The sequence below is a fragment of the Ornithorhynchus anatinus genome, chromosome 3 (assembly GCF_004115215.2).
Source record: "Ornithorhynchus anatinus isolate Pmale09 chromosome 3, mOrnAna1.pri.v4, whole genome shotgun sequence".
NCBI lineage: Eukaryota > Metazoa > Chordata > Mammalia > Monotremata > Ornithorhynchidae > Ornithorhynchus > Ornithorhynchus anatinus.
In genome coordinates this window covers 61796404-61806876 of record NC_041730.1, presented here as the reverse complement: position 1 = coordinate 61806876, position 10473 = coordinate 61796404, and the positions used below count along the sequence as shown (strand labels likewise).

General features: G+C 47.5%; 1 non-coding gene across 1 annotated transcript; it reads left to right on the top strand.

The window, feature by feature from the left end:
- Positions 1-282: 282 nt before the first annotated feature.
- LOC114810612 lies at positions 283-420 on the top strand. Its single transcript, XR_003758308.1, has one exon. It is a non-coding gene; the product is annotated as a small nucleolar RNA SNORA7 (small nucleolar RNA).
- Positions 421-10473: the final 10053 nt, after the last annotated feature.

Here is a 10473-nt window from a genome sequence, read left to right as displayed (position 1 = left end):
TGATCTTATATACCTAACCAGTGGTTAGCAACGTGCTTGCGACATGAGTGCTTAAGAAATACCACCTTAAGATTGTCCCCACTAAATCCCTCACTCAGAACCACCCTCTTATCAGGTGTCTCTGCTCCATCTCTACAGGTGAACTCCTGAAAAGACTGTCAGCTCCTTGAAGGGAGGGATCATGGTTTATGATCTCCATTGTAATTTCTCAAGGGTCTAGTATAGTGGTCTACTCATGGTAACTCTCAATAAATACCGATTGATAAAACGTATAGCTCCTTTGTCCTCTCAGGGTTGCTTCTGGAGAGTTTCCAGGACTCTACCGATCTCGACTTCAGGAGGGAGAGTCAAGCAGAGGCCTACCCATTCCATTCCTAGCTTGGGCAGTGGCTAGCGAGTGGAAGGCAATCTGCTACAAGTCAAAACTCACCCATGCTGGGCAGTAGCGGCAGGGGAGAGAGTCGAGGGCGGAGACTCATTTACTGTGCGGAAGGAAGCAATGGTAAACCACTTCTGTATTTTTACCAAGAAAACTCTATGGATACACTACCAGAATGATTGCAGGTGAAAGTGGGCAGTTCTGGGAGAGATGTACCCGTGACGTTGCTATGGGTAGGACATGACTCGACAGCGTAAGACAACAACAACGTAGCTCCTTTGACCTTCACCCCACCCTCAATCCCAAAGCACTCATGTACATACCTTTAAATTATCTACTAAAAATTGCTTATTTATTCATATAAATGTCTCCCCTCTCTAGACTGTAAGGTCATTATGGGCAGGGGTCATGTCTGCTAATTCTGTTGCATTGTACTTCCCCAAACACCTAGTACAGTGCTCTGCATATAATAAGCACTCTAGATTGTGAGCTCATTGTGGGCAGGAATGTGTCTGTTGTTATATCATACGCTTCTAAGCGCTTAGTACAGTGCTCTGCACAGAGTAAGCGCTCAATAAATACAATTGAATGTATGAATGAATAAATACCATTGATTGACTGATTGAACTAAAATTAGACTGTCAGCCCCTGAGGGCAGGGACCATGTCTCTGCTTATGGGATACTCTCCCAAGTGTTTAGAAAAGTTCTCCGCACACAGCAGGTGCTCAATAAATACCACTGATGGAGCCACTGCCATATCACCTCTCTATCCCTCATATCACTTCTCTACCCCCTTCCTAGAAGCTTCATTTCCCCACCTATTTTTTAATAGTATTTGTTTAGCGCTCCCTATGTGCCAGACATTGTTCTAAGCCCTGGGGTGGATACAAACAAATCAAGTGGGACATAGTTCATGTCACCCATGGGGCTCACAGTCCTAATCCCCATTTTAAAGACGAGGTTACTGAGGCCCAGAGAAGTGAAATGACTTGCTCAAGGTCACCCAGCAGTCAAGTAGCAGAGCCAGGATTAGAATCTATTCATTCATTCAATAGTATTTATTGAGCGCTTACTATGTGCAGAGCACTGTACTAAGCGCTTGGGATGAACAAGTCAGCAACAGATAGAGACAGTCCCTGCCGTTTGACGGGTTTACAGTCTAATCGGGGGAGACGGACAGACAAGAACAATGGCAATAAACAGCGTCAAGGGGAAGAACATCTCGTAAAAACAATGGCAACTAAATAGAATCAAGGCGATGTACAATTCATTAACAAAACAAAAACCTGCAAAGCAGAGGCTGCAGGGCCCTAATTGGAACCAAAAGGAGGGGAAGGAGACAACAAAAAACCTAGGTTTTTGTTTATTTTTTTTTTGAGGGGGTGGAGGCGGGGCAAACATTGTCCCCCCCCTCCCTCAGCCCCCCAAACCAGACACCAATCCAGCTTATCTGATGACTGCACAAGTCAACTTCTAGTCCCAGGCCTCACTGCTCTTCCCCTCCCAGCCCCTGCCAAATCGGACTCAGTCATCATCAAGGCTCTGCATCTCAGAGATGAACAGAGCGGGCGCAATGATGTCACCCAGTCCTGTTCTATCCACTAGGTCATGACCGACCCACCGATCGATGGTTTGACCGGAAGCAGACCGGTTGGGGGTCTCCACATGAGGAGGATCTTCACTGTGCAGCATGGATCCCGACTGGGTGGCTCCCTGGGCCACTCAGGAGGCAGAGTTAAGAACCATCCCTTGCCCTCAACCCAACAGTGCCATTTTGGGGGGTTAAGCTCCTTGTGTTGAAATCTCCTTGTGTTGACATTCTTGTATGTTCACCCAGCATGTACTCAGTGCCTGGAGGAAGGGACCTTCCTGTGTCTGAAAGAGATAGCTTCTGGGGGTCTATTATCTAGATCCAGGTCCTTCTGGCACACAGCTTCCCAATTTCCAGTCCCAGTGTTCACAGGTTCACTTGTCCCTCCAGCTTTCTGCAGTCCTTTATTCCACTCATCTTTATTCTGTCCCTTCCATATTTGGGCTCTTTCCAAGCCCTTAGTCTTTTCCCCCTGACAGTACCATGATTCTCTCCAACTGAGATTCCCAGGGAGGAAGAGGATATATCACCCTACTCTGCTTCATCCCCTCCCTTATTAAAATGGAAAGCTCCAGAGAAAAGCTCCAGGCAGCTCTCTACCTTCCTGCTGTGAGGCCCAGGCACTAGTTGCCTCTCTATCCAGGGGGGAGGATGGCCACGTGGCCTCGACATCACAGACTGACCCTTCTCTCACTGTCAATCAATGACATTTATAGGGTGCTTTCTACGTGCAGAGCACTGTACTCAACATTTAGGAGCATGTAGTGTGGACTAGTGGATAGAGCACCGGCCTGGAAGTCAGAAGGACCCGGGTTAATAATAATAATTGTATTTGTTAAGTGCTTACTATATGCCAAGCACTGTACTAAGCCCTGGGGCGGATAAAAGCAGATCGGGTTGGACACGGTCTCTGTCCCACGTGGGATTCACAGTCTCCACCCCCATTTTACAGATGAGGTGACTGAGGCCCAGAGAAGTGAATTGACTTGTCCTTGGGACATGTGGCAGGGCTGGGATTAGAACCCATGACCTTCTGCCTCCCAGGCCCCTGCTCTTTCCTCTAGGCCACGCTGCCCCGGCTCTGCCCCTTGACTGCTGTGTGACCTTAGGCAAGTCACTTAACTTCTCTGTGTCTCAGTTCCCTCCTCTGTAAAACGGGGATTAAGGCTGTGATCCCTTTTTGGGACAGGGACTGTGTCCAGCCCGATTAGCTTGTCTCTTCCCCATTGCTTAGAATGGTGTTTGGCACCTAGTAAGTGTTTAACAAATAACACAATTATTATTATAGTACAACAGAGTTGGTAGACTCACTCCTTGCCCGCAAGGAGCTTACCTCAGACCCTTGTACGGGAAGGGCTGTTGGGTGGGAATGCAATCCTATCTGCATATAAGAGACACCAGCCTTGTTTCTCTGTCAGAGCAGAGAGCGGCGAAGTCTGTCTGTTCCAGCGCCCTGGGCGGAGGGGAAGGGGGATGTCGCAAAACACAAATCTGGCAACCTTTTTGCGTTGGCTTCATTGTTCCATAAGGCAATTAAAAAAACTGGGTTCCAGAGACACCCCAATTTCGTGGGCAGGTGCCAGACAAAGTCTATGTACTAAGAGGCAGAATTAAAAGCTGTCGCTTGACGCCCACCCTGTCCTTCCAGGAGAGCTGTCATGTTGCCATGGTTTTACAGTTCCGTTTATCAGCGCTGATGGAGAGCAATGGCATAGATAATTGTGGTATTGGTTAACCTTTTACTATGTGCCAGGCACTGTACTAAACGGTAGGGTAGATACCAGATGATCACCTAGGAAAAGGTACCCCGTCCTTCATCGGGCTCACAGTCTTAGTAAGAGAGACAACAACAACAGATAAGACAATAGGGGAGGTAAAATAGGCTCTGAATGGGCAACAGAGGAAGATGGGCCTGGAGCCAGTTTGGGTGCTCAGAGGCTGGGAAGAAATTCAGAGGGAAGATGGCCAGTGAGAGCATTAACACCAAAAATCTGCCACTGAAATCCACAGGACTAGGGGAGCAGTGTGGCCTATTGGATAGAGCACAGGCCTGGGAGGCAGAGGGCCTGGGTTTTAATCCCAGCTCTGTGACTTGGGCGAATGGTTTAAATTATCTGTGCCTCATTTTCTTCAAACTTAAAAATGGGATTCAGTTTTCTCTCCTACTTTGACTGTGAGCCCATGTAGGACAGGGACTGAATCTGACCTGATTAACTTGTATCTACCCCTGTGTTTAGAACAGTGCTTGACACATAGTAAATTCACTTGAGTGTAGGAAATAAATCACTGTCTTCTCTCTCGCTAACCCCTAGTCTCACTTCCCGATTCTGTTTGGCATCATTCTTCGGGTCGTTGACAGAACTGAAAGTATTCACCATCTTAACCAGAACTCTTGCTGCCAGTGGGGGTTGGGAGGATGGGTCATGTTGTGTGGAGGAGGGGTAGGGATTGACAGCAGTGGAAGGGCATGGGGTGGGGGGTGGGGCGGGCATTTTTAGGAAGGTAGGTGAGGCACAGAGTGGGCATAGGGATAGGCCTGTGCCAGGGAAAGGACCTGGATGGCTTCTGTGGCCTTCAGTGTCTCTGCCTACTCCTAGGAGAAATCCTACTCCTGCCTTCTGGCTAGATATGACTACACCTTCCTGCCCCAAAAGCTGTAGGGGCAAAGAGGTAGTAGTTAGTAGTGGTAGTAATAATAATGATAATAATGATAATAATGATAGTAATAATAGTAATCCTGGTATTTATGAAGTGCTTACTGTGTGCCAGCGCCGGGGTGGATATAAGCAAATCGGGCTGGGCACAGTCCATGTCCCACATGGGCCTCACGGTCTTAACCCCCATTTTACAAATGAGGCAACCGAGGCACAGAGAAGTCACAGCAGACAAGTGGCAGAGTCAGGACTGGAACCCAGGTCCTCTGACTCCCGGGCCTGGGCTCTTTCAACTAGGCCATGTGGCTTGCCATATAGCTTGTGTTTGATTCACTTAAATACCTCTTTAGTGGGACTAGTAGTAACAGTAGAGGGGGTACATTCCAAGCGCTTGATACAGTGCTCTGCACATAGTAAGCGCTCAATAAATACAATTGAATGAATGAATGGTAGTAATGATGATGGTGATAATAACTGAGGTAAGCACACAGTCAAAGTCTTAAGCCCCATTTTACAGGAGAAGAACCAGGCACAGAGAAGTGAAGTGATTGTGGCTCAGTGGAAAGATCTTGGGCTTGGGATTTGGGTAAGTCACTTCACTTCCCTGGGTCTCAGTTGCCTCATCTGTAAAATGGGGATTAAGACTGTGAGCCCCACGTGGGACAACCTGATTACCTTGTAATAATAATAATAATGATGATGATGATATTTGTTAAGCGCTTAACAAATACCATCATTATTATCATTATTATTATTATTGTTTGCCCGTAGTCACCCAGCAGGCGAGGGGTGGAGCCAGGATTAAACCCCAGGTCCTCTGACCGTAGGCCCGTGTTCTATCCCCTAGGCCACACTGCTTCTCATGAAGTGGGTTGCTCTCCACTCCTCCGGCCAGCCACGAAGCGGAGCATGCCGCTCAGGCCTTTGTGGCACAGAATAATAATGTTGGTATTTGTTAAGCGCTTACTATGTGCCGAGCACTGTTCTAAGCGCTGGGGTGGATACAGGGTCATCAGGTTGTCCCACGTGAGGCTCACAGTTAATCCCCATTTTACAGATGAGGTAACTGAGGCACAGAGAAGTTAAGTGACTTGCCTACAGTCACACAGCTGTCAAGTGGCAGAGCTGGGATTCAAACTCATGACCTCTGACTCCCAAGCCCGTGCTCTTTCCACTGAGCCACGCTGCTTCAGGGGTGGGGTTGTGGGCATCTCCCGGGTGGCAGGGGGTAGGAGCAGAGCAGCCCCAGCCCATGGGTTAGAAGCACCACCCAGGTGACTGAAAGGACCATTCTCGCCACTGCCGCTCCGGAATGGCCGATCATCCCGACCACTCCTATACTACAGCAAAGTTGCCACCGGGACAGCTTACTCCCAGCACTAAGCTTCATAAAAAAAGTCCTCCCTCTAGACTGTAACCTCGTGGGGTTTTTTTTGGCTTTTTTTATGGTATTCGTTAAGTGCTTCTATGCATCAAACACTATTCTAAGATCTGGGATAGATTCAAGCTAATCGGGTTGAACCCGGTTGTGAGCCGGGAATGGATCCTACTAACTCTGTTATACTCACCCAGGTGCTTAGTACAGTGCTCTGCACTCTGTTAATGCTCAAAAAATACCATCGGTCGATTGACTCCACCTCCCTTCTTTATTTTTGGAGGAAGGTGAGCTGTTCAGCCACACTGGAGTAACGGAAATTTTTCTCCATAAAGAAGAGAACGGTCCGCTTCCCGGCCGGGGGGCCCGAGAGCACTGGGAAAGGAGGGCGGAGCACCTCCCCATCCTGGGAGGGAGGAAAAGCAACAGGAAGTGTTCAGCAGGCAACCAGCTTCCCACAACTTAGAGCAGAACCTTTCAACAATTGCTATGGTTTGGGGTAATTCCAGCTACTTAACCTGCTTTGGCCTTAAAGCTGAAAGGAAAGAAAAGATGCAGCTCTCTCTACTGGACATCGCTATTATTGCATTCAGAGCTGACTGCCTTTTTGGTAGTAGGAATAATAATAATAATAATAATAATAATAATAATGGCATTTGTTAAGCGCTTACTATGTGCCATGCACTGTTCTAAGAGCTGGGGTAGATACAAGGTAATCAGGTTGTCCCACATGGGACCCACAGTCTTAATCCCCATTTTATAGATGAGGGAAGTGAGGCACCGAGAAGTTAAGTGACTTGCCCAAAGTCACCCAGCTGACAAGGGGTTGACCTCTGACTCCCAAGCCCATGCTCTTTCCACTAGCCAAGCTGGGAAGAGAGGAGGGACCCTTTCCCAGGGCCCAAGAAGGGGAAAATGGACTAGTCGAAGTTCCAAGTTACGTAGGCTCTCCGGTGAGCCAGTTCAGGCTTGGCCACACCGGGAAGGTGCAGACATTCCCGGGTCACCAGCCGCAGGGGTCGGCGGGCCTCCGGTTCTCTGAGGCTAAAATTGGGAAATGATTTCCTGGAGCACCCTCGGCTTTCCCACGAGAGATTTGGGGTGCTGTTGACAGTCTCCTCCCTTCAGCTCTGGGGATGGCATGTCCGAGGTGAGAGACAAGTGGGTAGAGAAAGGAATGAATTTGGGATCCCAAGTAGTAGTAGTATTTACTGAACACCCACTAAGTGCAGTGCACTGGACAAAACGTTTGGAAAAGGACCAGTACCGCTGATAGCTTGGGAAGTGCAATCAGACATGCAGGCTGATAATAATGTTAATGTTGGTATTTGTTAAGCGCTTACCATGTGCAGAGCACTGTTCTAAGCGCTGGGGTAGATACAGGGTAATCAGGTTGTCCCACGTGAGGCTCACAGTTAATCCCCATTTTACAGATGAGGTAACTGAGGCCCAGAGAAGTTAAGTGTGCCCACAGTCACACAGCTGCCAAGTGGCAGAGCCGGGATTCGAACCCATGACCCCTGACTCCCAAACCCGGGCTCTTACCACTGAGCCACGCTGCTTCTCATGATAGTGGAGAATGGGGGACGGGGGGGTTGGAGGTGCAGTGGCTGATGGGGATTTTGGGGGGGGGGTTCGGGGGAGGAGTTGAGAGCACGGCCTTGGGAGTCAGAGGTCATGGGTTCTAATCCCAGCTTGTCAGCTGTGTGACTTTGCCCAAGTCATTTAACTTCTCTGTGCCTCCGTTACCTTATCTGTAAAATGACGATTAAGACTGTGAGCCCCATGTGGGACAACCTGATTACCTTGTATCAACCCCAGCGCTTAGAACAGTGATTTGCACAAAGTAAGCTCTTAACAAATACCATAATTATCTGTCAGGGGCTCCCTGCTCCCTGCCCTCACTTACCCAGCTTACAAAGTGAGATTCCCCCACTGTGCATATCACAGCGGGGGTTGTAGGTTCTGTGGAGATGGTCCCGGGCTGCTCTAAGTAACAAGGGGGCTCAGAGTTCCTATAACAGTCTCCCCACAAACCAGCTGGAAACAATTCCAAAAGGAGCATATTGAGCATATTGGACTGTGAACCCTTCAAGGGCACGGATTGTATCTTGTTTCTTTCATTCAATAGTATTTATTGAGCGCTTACTATGTGCAGAGCACTGTACTAAGCGCTTGGGATGAACAAGTCGGCAACAGATAGAGACAGTCCCTGCCGTTTGACGGGCTTACAGTCTAATCGGGGGAGACAGACAGACGAGAACAATGGCAATAAATAGAGTCAAGGGGAAGAACTTCTCGTAAAAACAATGGCAACTAAGTAGAATCAAGGCGATGTACAAAATAAATAGGGTAACGAAAATTCTGTTGTCCCTCTCCCTTCTGTGTCATCCTTGCACTTGGATTTGTACCTTTAATCACCCCACCCTCAGCCCCGCAGCATTTATGCTCCTATCCGTAATTTATTTTAATGTCTGCCTCCCCCTCTGGACTGTAAGCTCACTGTGTGCAGGGAATATGACTGTCATTATACTGTACTCTCCCAAGCGCTTAGTACAGTGGTCTGCACACAGTAAGTGATCAATAAATACACCGGACCAACTGACTCTCCCAAGGGCTTAGTACAGTGTTCTACATACAATTAGCACAATTAGCACTCAATAAATATGACTCATTGATTTATAGTTTCCTAAATGCTAGAGTGCTTTGAACACATTGCACTCAATAAGTGCTTAGTACAGTGCTCTGCACACAGTAAGTGCTCAATAAATACGATTGAATTGAATGAATAAATACAATTAATTGACTGAGTCTCCTAAATGCTAGGTATAGTGTTCTGCACACTACAGGCACTCAAATACCATTGATTGAGTGGTTTTTCTGTAACAGAGGCTTCATCTCGAAGTCACTCATCCGGATGAATGCCTATGGCTCGGCGTGGCAGTGATTTTTTTAAGGGAACTCTGAAAGTGGGGAGGCATGTGATTCGGCAGATTTGATTGGGAGAGGAGTTCCCTGAAGGGAGAAAGAGTGATGGTTTAAGAGATGGGTAAGTTGAAAGCGAAGTACATTAGGTTGGGAGGAGAGAAGAGTGTAAACTGGGGTGGAATGGGAGAAGAGTGTGGATAGGTAAGGAGGAGACAGGTGATAAAATATAAATTCAATGGTTGTGAGTTCCATCTAATGAAGAGAGAAATAAATAGCTATTGGAGGTTTTTGTGGAGAGGAACAATGTATTCTGGACAGAATCTTAGGAAAATGATCTGAGAAACTGCGTGTAGTATAAACTGAAGGGAGAAGCTGGAGGAGGGAGGTCAGTAAGGCTAATTCAGTATCCAGTTGGAAGGGCCGGAGGAGTTTATCCTACATGCAGCTTCTCGGAGAGGTGCTGTGGAAGAAGAGCTGGCAGGATTTAGAGACAGACTGGCTGTGGGATTAAAAGAATGAGGAATCAAAGATAGCACCAGGATGAGGTCCAGTAGCAGGGAGATGAGGTGTGGACAACAGTGATGGAAAAGAGGAGAAAGCAGAGGTTTAGGAGGGAAGAGGAATTTCACTTTCTGACATATTGAGTGTAAGGAGCTGTTGGGGCAAATACGTAGAGATGTATTGGGAGCAAGAGGAAATACAGAGAAGTAGCGTGGCCTAATGGGAAGAGCACAGACCTGGGAGTCAGAGGGGCTGGGTTCTAATCCTGGCTCCCCCATTTGCCTGCTATGTGACCTTGGACAATTCACTTATCTTCTCTGTATCCTCATTTGTAAAATGGGGATTCAAAACCTGTTCTCCCTTCTACTTAGACCGTGAGCCCCATGAGAGACAGGGACTAGATATGACCTAATTATCTTATATCTACTCCAGCACTTAGTGCTGTGCTTGGTACTTAGCAAATGCTTAACCAATACCACAATTATTAAATACAAGATTGTCAGGAGGGTGACTAGTCCTTAACATCTTTCTAAAACAATCTGGGGAGCGTTCAGTTTTCAGGAAGAGATAGTCCTCAGCACTTGACAGAGAGCTCATTTTTCAGCAGGTAACTGATTCTCCTGCACATTCTGCTGCTGAGTATCTAGACAGTTATCCTTGGTACTCGAAATAGAGGCGACAAGCAGGAAGGTCTATGGGGGGGATCTGGGACTGAAAAGGCCAAAACAGGACCCTCAGAAGGTGTGTTGAGCAGGATATTGAAATACTGTTTACATTCCTTCAGGTTCCCCTCCTTACCTGCAATGAGACTGCAGCATCTTCAATCTTCTGAGGGACTGTGACATGATATGGATGAGTTCTTGATTTCAAGGCAGTAAACATAGCTTTGGTCAGATCTCTTCTTTTTTTATGGTATTTGTTAATCACTTACTAAGTGCCAGGCACTGTACTAAGTGCTGGAGTGCATACAAGATAATCAGGTTGGACACAGTCCCTGTCCCATATAGGACTCTGAATCCCCATTTTACAGATGAGGGAACTGAG